Here is a 9,457-nt window from a genome sequence, read left to right on the forward strand (position 1 = left end):
ACAAATGTTTAGATGTGCGCAAGATACAACATAACCCGTGACTACGATTTGAATTTACATTTTTTTACAAACTCGAAATGTGACATCCGACAATAAGATGAGGGATCAACTAGTTGCGAAATGTTTGCACTCCTGACCATGCATCTGAATCTATCTACTAGACTACTACAACAACATACAAAATGCACCAGTTTTGAACTAGACATGTAACAGCAGTACTAACCGTTGGTTTCCAAAATCTAACGCTTGTGATTAGAGGGATTCGCGTCAAGAGATACCACAACAGCATACACTTCTATCTAGAACCATCATGTAGCCATTATGTAGAAGAAGAAAAAAGCAGGGTCACACCAATATCACACGTCCCACTCGATAGTAAGAAAGGTTCCAAGTTATTGTTTCCATTTCTCAACTGGTCATACCTTTTTCGATGGTGTAACCTACGTAGTATAAGTTATATATTAGTTGTATGGAAAGTTTGAGCAACATTTAGAACATAATTTTGTACTCCTAATTGGTCCAACATGCATGCTAAGATTGGGGTCTTCACCTTGAAACGGCGAGCGCCAAAAAGCGGGTCAAAATCGCCCAGATCCTCGAAGATATCTACAGGCGCAGCCGCTGTATGAGAGACGGAGTGGGAAACGAGTGGGGCGATGTATGAGAGACGGAGTGGGAAACGAGTAGGGCGATGTATGAGAGACGGAGTGGGGGTGTAGTATGTACTATAGTAAGACGGCGAGACGGCGAGGTCAGAGTGATTAAGACTAGTCACAATGGGAAGTACGTAGTACGTAGTATCATACACTACTAGTTTGTGATACTACCTCCACAATGCATAGTATCATAATATGGTTCATACTTATGTCATATTTAAAGTTTTGTAGAATCTCAATGCAAATGTGTGTACATGATGTATTTGTCATGAAGTTTTCTAAGTTTTCTAGGTTTATGTGTTATAATACTACTCTCATCTCTCACCTGATAATTGATGTGACACATTAGATTTTTGCCAACATGGCATGTATGATACTACTTACGAGCCTTAAAAGCACTTTTTTGTGATGTTGATCAAATTGTACTCTAAAATTGTCACTGGACAACAGGTCGGCCTATTGCAAACTTGTTTGAATGAGCTAAAATAGTTAGAAATCTAGAAAATTTGTCACTTCAATGAATTTTCATCCTATAACGTTTACTTAATTTGAAAAACGAATGGGGACGTTTGCCATAATGGGACAATCATTTCTACAAAAAAGAATAAGATGGAAAGTCTCGCAATGTTATTTATCATGACAACATTGACAATGTCACAACCGTGGGGTGATTAGGGAATCCACTCCACTAGAAAAAACAAACTTATATAAGGCATGTGTGGCAATGCAGTTTGTCTACCTTATACACATATCTCGATGTGTAGCTATATATGGATTTTATTTTCCAACTTTAGATGATCAGTTTATAGTTCACCATTTAATTAGATTCATAATTTTTGGGAATAAAATACTTGGAGGTACCCTGCAAGTGTGGTACCACAAACAAAGCCCAAACATGGGTCCCAATAGTACAACATTGCGCGCATATATAGGAAGTTTGAGCAAATTTGAAACCAACCAAATGAGGTAGAAACAAATCAAAAAAATAGTTGTGAAACATGTGCATGGAGCCATCACATGACATGTACTTACTACTAACAAGTAAAAAATATAAAACCCTATCATACATAGAGGTTTGGGGTGAAGAGTTATTATTCACACACATATAGAATAAATATGGACTACTTTTGGCTTTCTACCCATTAATTTGAGCAAGCTTCATGCAGTGTCCACTTCAAACTTGACAACATTGGAACCATAGCTGCTTGAGTTCGCCTCGCTAGCCTCTTCCCATATGTAAGCTTAATTAATTGGTTACACTACGAAAACCACAGTCAACTTCTGAATAATGCATGCATTGCCCCCCTTTGCACATATGCAACTTTGCAAAGTAGGGATTTTTGGTTTACCACACATTAGTGTGTTGTTTTCTTTTTATTAGGACCCATGTTTGGTAGCCACATTTTTCCAAAGCCAAAGTGTGGTTAGCAACAAAAAAAAAAGCTAGTATGGCTAGCCACCAAATTGTGGCTTAAAATATTAAAGCCAAACATTGTCAAAACTTTGTAAAAAAAAGTTGAGTCTATGAAAAATGGACCATATATACATGCAATGAAGTGTGATAAGCCAAATTGTGGCAAAAACCAAACACATGCCAAATAAACTATATGCATGGCTGCCAAATTTTGGCTTCTTGACAAATTGTGGCTAGGAACCAAACATGCCCTTGCTGGCCAAAGGGGTCCAAATATGTGTTTTGTTTATTCGCTATCATGTGCAGTGTGTGCACAATACCACAAATCAAAATTTCACGGGTAGGCCAAACATGCACGCATGGTAGGCGAATCGCCATTTCGAAGGCTAATTTGTCAAACTAGCTTACCATGAAACCATCATTTGTACTCCAATTAATTAAGTTCGGATATGAATGGTGGTCATCAACCAAACTAATAAGAATTCAAAATTTGGGATGATATAGGGATGTGCCCTATTGTTGTGGAATCAGAAAACATTAATTAGCCAACGAAAATGTGGGTTGCATCCAAGTATAGTAACTCACAAAGTCGATTGCCAAGAAGTTTTTGCCTAAATTTGAAAAAAGCCAAAAATGAGGTTCAAACTTATTGAAATCAGCAAGCAAGGCAATCACGAAGTCACCAATTACTACTTTTATCTAGGAAAAATAACAAACATGATGGCATGCAAATATTCTTGAGAAGCAGAATCATTCTGTAAATATATTTTTTTGGAACCATGCATGTTGGACATTGATTCTCTTCTTGCCACATGGGTGAGCTAGCTTGGTTACCGCAAGAACCATGCGTGGCGAACTTTCGAATCATGACCCCTTTTTTAAGAGATCAATGAAAAACTTCTTATTTTCGACTATACTTTGCCAAATACAGTTTGTTTGGTTTTCCACATAAAGTCTTTTCATTTTTATTGGTCGAATTAAGGGGGGCAAAATTAAAAGGATGTATTTGTGAAGTGGCTACCGCGTGTATTGCGCACACTACCACCTATACAATTTTCACAAGCGGGTGACATGGTTGGATGGCCATGCATTTCCATGGTTTGTTGGATTATCTCATCATGTAGTATATAATAAATTTATTTTGTAAATATTTTTCAATTCAAGTATTAACGATGGTTATATTACAACTCAAATAAATTGCGAAAATACTGGGATTCGCCTCCCTATAATCAATCTCGCCCGTCCATTTCCTATCACCTGACTATAGGGAGTACTAGATTTAAATGGCGGTTGGAGTTAATTCCTCAACCTCATCGCAGTATTATTCCCATCTGTCCCCACTAAACAACCCCTGGCGGTTCGTTCTCCCCTGCATTTCGGCAAGTTCCAAAAAACCCCATTGTTTGCAGTTGCTCTCCCTCCTCCCCCTCAATCCCTCCGATCAGTTCGACGTGCTTCAGCGCTGCCATGGCCGACGGCGGCCTGTTTACGCTGAAGAGGAGCGTCGTTCCCCATGGGACGACCAAGGTGAACGTGGTCTACACGAATGACCCTTCCGTTCTCGAGCACACCCTCAAGATGTACGAACAAAAGCTACTAGAGGACAGGCCCAGGTTCGTCGGCCTCGACCTAGAATACACTGCGAACCAAGTAAGTACCGCCGTCGTTCAGTTGGCCATGGACGACCACGTCCTGGTGTACCATTTCTGCAGGTATGTTCTTCACATGCCTTCCTTTATCCTTTTGTTTTTTAATATAGAAACTCTTCCTTTATCTTGGATCTGCTTTTTTATTTCGAAATAGACTAGGTTCTAACTTGTATGAAAACACGAACAAACTAACTTGTATGAAAAATGTGGTCTGGAACGTAATATCCAACATACTTGTATAATTTTTTTGGATTGACCACGATATCTAGTTTCATGATTTTGGTACTCAAAATTTGCACAAATTTCATGTACTCATACTCACCGATAATCGGCATGGATGTCAAGATATTAACATATAGTAACTGAATCTTAACTTGACACTTAAATAATTAGATCATATAGTCGCAACAATAATTCATGTTATTTTGATGTGTATCACTGATGCAAAATCATTGTTTCACTGCTACAAGTATACCGTTTTCTGGAAGAAAAATATGTGTACTCTTTCAGCATATACGATCTTACAAGATTGATTTGTGTTAACATGCAGGAGTCCTGATAATCCGCACCGCAAGAATTCCTTCAACATAAAGGAATTTGTTTCACAACTGTTGACATCAGGTGTGACTCTAGCAGGTTTGCTAGAGATGGCATTAAAATTCCTAAACATAATTGGATTGACATTCAGGATATGATCAATTTCAATGGTCCTGGCAATAGGACTAGCATGGGTGATTTGGCAGCCGCCATCATTGACCCATCTTACAAAGACATGAAGACCAAGTTCCCTACTAGCAGCCACTATCAATGGGAGTGCATGCCATTGCCTGAAGTAAACTTGAGGTATGCTGCGATTGATGGGTATGTCAGTTTTGAGTTGTATAGGCGACTCAAAAAAATCAATGATGGGCAGCGTCAAGCACAACCAATTCCAAGGGAAGTGGTTTGCCCGGATTGCAAGGAAGCGGCTAGGTTGGCCGCTCTTCCCCCTGCCTGGCGCGACGAGAAGAAGTAGTGTGTCGGGACAACCTACTGGGAATTTGTATCTTATTGCTTTAGGCACAACATACCATTTGATCCGAAGAATATGCCACCATGAATAAAGGACCCGTGCGAGCCTACTTCGGGGTCTCCGTGGGATGGCGGTTCACATGGTGAGCAAGCTAGGGCAACGGCTGGATGTGGTGAGCTAGCAAGGGCAGGGCCTGTATCTGGTTGGGAAGCTCCAACAAGGATTCCCGACACACGAAGTGCGAACGAGTGCAGAACTTGGACCGCCAACCCATGGGAGGTGTACAAGCGGCACCGGCAAGCGCATCAAGAGGGATGATGATAATTGGTGAACTAGGCTGGCGTTATATGTTTCCAAGATTGTACATAAGTTTAGAATTATGAACTGGTAGTATTGTTTAGGTGATGTAATTACTTTTGCAACAATGTGTATGAGGTTTCAGAACCACGCATCCTTATTTAAACATGTTTAAAACATGAAAATGAAAAGGTAAGTCTCGCATCCTTCTTAGTCACTCCAAAATGAAGCTTTTCTAAGGTATTTGAAATTTCCATGTTTGAAACCCAAAACGACTTCTCTTCGTGATTGACTTCATAAGACAAAGTTCAGGCTTAGGGGTAGATACATGATTTTTCTGGTTTGAATATGACTAGACCTTGTTTATCAACTTGAGTGCTTACTATATGACATAAGAAGGCTATGTGCTTTGGTTTTTCTTTTTTTTTTTGAAATTTTATGCCCATTTGAATCTTGGTCAAATCCTAGGTACGGTTTGACCAAGATTTGAACAAGTTTAAAATATGAAAATAAAATGTAAGCCCGGTCTGGATCCTTCTTAGTCACTCTGAAATGAAGCTTTTGGGAGGTTTTTGAAATTTCCATGTTTGAAACCCAAAACCACTTCTCTTCATGCTTGACTTCGTAAGATAGAGTTTAGGGTTAGGGGTAGATACGTACATGATTTTTCTAACTATTTTTATGCCCATTTGATTCTTGGTCAAATCATAGGTTTGACCAAGATTTAAACATGTTTAAAATATGAAAATGAAAAGGTAAGCCTGCATCCTTCTTAGTCACTCCAAAATGAAGTTTTTGGGAAGGTTTTTGAAATTTCCATGTTTGAAACCCAAAAACGACTTATCTTCGTGCTTGACTTCATAAGACAAAGTTTAGGGTTAGGGGTAGATACATGATTTTTCTGGTTTGAATATGTCTCGACCTTGTTTATCAACTTGAGTGCTTATTATATGACATAAAAAGGCTATGTGCTTTGGTTTTTCATTTTTTTATACCCATTTGAATCTTGGTCAAATCCTAGGTTTGACCAAGATTTGAACAAGTTTAAAACATAAAAATAAAAGGTAAGCTCGACCTGGATCCTTCTTAGTCACTCTAAAATGAAGCTTTTGGGGGGTTCTTGAAATTTCCATGTTTGAAACCCAAAACCACGTCTCTTCATGCTTGACTTCATAAGACAGAGTTTAGGGTTAGGGTAGATACATGATTTGTCTGGTTTGAATATGTCTTGACCTTGTTTATCGACTTGAATGCTTAATATATGACATAAGAATACTATGTGCTTTGGTTTTCATTTTTTGATTTTTTCTGAATTTTTATGCCCATTTGATCTTGGTTAAATCCTAGGTTTAACCAAGGTTTAAACAAGTTTAAAACATGAAAATGAAAAGGTAAGCCTGCATCCTTCTTAGTCACTCCAAAATGAGGCTTTTGGGAAGGTTTTTGTAATTTCCATGTTTGAAACCCAAAATGACTTCTCTTCGTGCTTGACTTCATAAGACAAAGTTTAGGGTTAGGGGTAGATACAAGATTTTTCTGGTTTGAATATCTCTAGACCTTGTTTACCAACTTGAGTGCTTACTATATATGACATAAGAAGGCTATGTGCTTTGGTTTTTCAGTTTTTTTGAATTTTTATACCCATTTGAATCTTGGTCAAATCCTAGGTACGGTTTGACCAAGATTTGAACATGTTTAAAACATGAAAATAAAAGGTAAGCATGGATCCTTCTTAGTAACTCTAAAATGAAGCTTTTGGGAGGTTTTTGAAATTTCCATGTTTGAAACCCAAAACCACTTCTCTTCATGCTTGATCGACTTCATAAGACAGAATTTAGGGTTAGTGGGTAGATACATGATTTGTCTGGTTTGAATATGTTTAGACCTTGTTTATCAAATTGAATGCTTACTATATGACATAAGAATACTATGTGCTTTAGTTTTCATTTTTTTGATTTTTTCTGATTTTTTTGCCCATTTGATCTTGGTCAAATCCTAGGTTTAACCAAGATTTAAACAAGTTTAAGACATGAAAATGAAAAGGTAAGCCTGCATCCTTCTTAGTCACTCCAAAATGAAGCTTTTCGGAAGGTTTTTGAAATTTCCATGTTTGAAACCCAAAACCACTTCTCTTCATGCTTTACTTCACAAGACAGAGTTTAGGGTTAGGGGTAATATACGTGATTTGTCTAGTTTGAATATGTCTAGACCTTGTTTTATCAACTTGAATTCTTACTATATGACATAAAAAAAAAACTATGTGGTTTGGTTTGATAGTTCATTGTTCATAATTCATAGTTGATCATACATACGGATCATACATACAGAATTGCGCGATCCTTATCGCGACTTCTAACCGATCTAGTCGTCGAGGAAGATGATGGTCGCGTTCTCCTCCGCATCCCGCGCCTCCTTCTCCTTCACGGCGGCGATGGCCGCCGCCTTGTCTTCTTCCTCCGCCCTCTTCTTGTCGGCATCGTCCTTGAGGGACGCAGCCAGCGCCTTCAAGAAGAGGGGGTCTTCCCCTTCCTCCGCCTCCTCCGCCTCCTCGCCGGCTGGCGGCGCGAATCCGCCGCTGGTGCTCGCCTCCCACGCCGCCTTCGAACGGCGGTTCCTCTCCCGGTCGGTGCGCCATTTGTTGAAGACGGGGCCGCTCATCGGTTTGAGCGGCGGATCCGCCTTGTACCAGAGCCCGCCCGGGGCGAACTCGCGGAGCGACGATGGCATGTAGGGGAGCCTCGTACCGCACGCCGTGCGCCGACTCCCGGCGGCGGACTGCTTGCACTGGAGCCGCCACGCCTCCTCGAGCGTGTCCGGCGCGCGGGATCGCTTCGATCCGCTCGCGGGCGACGCGGAACTGGTACGGCGTGAATACATGGCGAGCGGCGAAGAATCACCACCCTGCAATCAAGGCCAAGCACGCAGCATATGGCCTCTTCCTTACGTCTTTTGACTGGTTTGTTGCCGGTCAACGCCCCTGCTGCTGGCCCTGATGCTCCTCGTCCTGTTTAAAGTTCAGCATTAAACTCTACTATACAACTGTCGTGGTCTTGTGATGTACAGTACTAGTACTCTTTTGTAGCATTTGTGATGTAGTAGTACTATACTTTTTTTTGAACTGATATAGTACTATCTAAGAAAAGTACTCCCTCCGATTCACATTCTTTTTAGCACCAAGAAATATGGATCGGAGCGAGGGAGTAAATTGGCATCTCGTGCATGAAGCTTGACAGATTGATCGGGTTGGCTAGAACGGCTAAACAATGCTGCTCATTAGGCAAATGCATGCCATGTACGATAGTATCTAGTAAAGAAGTCTATACTGACATAAAAAAAGACTACATTGGGGATGAGAGTCAATTGGGGCATCTACAATACAGAAAATCTTGCTCGTAGTTGATTTTGGCTAAGAGGGTTTTGTGCCCATACTTATCTTGGTCAAATCCTAGGTTTGACAATGATTTAAACAAGTTTAAAATATGAAAATGAAAAGGTAAGCATGGATACTTCTTAGTCACTCTAAAATGAAGCTTTTGGGAGGTTTTTGATATTTCCATGTTTGAAACCAAGAACCACTTCTCTTCATGCTTGGCTTCATGATACGTCTCCGACGTATCGATAATTTCTTATGTTCCATGCCACATTATTGATGTTATCTACATGTTTTATGCACACTTTATGTCATATTCGTGCATTTTCTGGAACTAACCTATTAACAAGATGCCAAAGTGCCAGTTGCTGTTTTCTGCTGTTTTTGGTTTCAGAAATCCTAGTAACAAAATATTCTCGGAATTGGACGAAATCAACGCCCAGGGTCCTATTTTGCCACGAAGCTTCTAGAAGTCCAAAGAGGAGACGAAGTGGGGCCACGAGGGGGCCACACCCTAGGGCGGCGCGGCCCCCCCCTTGGCAGCGCGGCCCTGTGGTGTGGGGCCCTCGTGCCGCCTCCTGACCTGCCCTTCCGCCTACTTAAAGCCTCCGTTGCGAAACCCCCAGTACCGAGAGCCATGATACGGAAAACCTTCCAGAGACGCCGCCGCCGCCGATCCCATCTCGGGGGATCCAGGAGATCGCCTCCGGCACCCTGCCGGAGAGGGGAATCATCTCCCGGAGGACTCTACGCCGCCATGGTCGCCTCCGGAGTGATGTGTGAGTAATCTACCCCTGGACTATGGGTCCATAGCAGTAGCTAGATGGTTGTCTTCTCCCCATTGTGCTTCATTGTCGGATCTTGTGAGCTGCCTAACATGATCAAGATCATCTATCTGTAATTCTATATGTTGCGTTTGTTGGGATCCGATGAATAGAGAATACTTGTTATGTTGATTATCAAAGTTATGTCTATGTGTTGTTTATGATCTTGCATGCTCTCCGTTACTAGTAGATGCTCTGGCCAAGTAGATGCTTGTAACTCCAAGAGGGAGTATTT

The sequence above is a fragment of the Lolium perenne genome, chromosome 2 (assembly GCF_019359855.2).
Source record: "Lolium perenne isolate Kyuss_39 chromosome 2, Kyuss_2.0, whole genome shotgun sequence".
Lineage (NCBI taxonomy): Eukaryota > Viridiplantae > Streptophyta > Magnoliopsida > Poales > Poaceae > Lolium > Lolium perenne.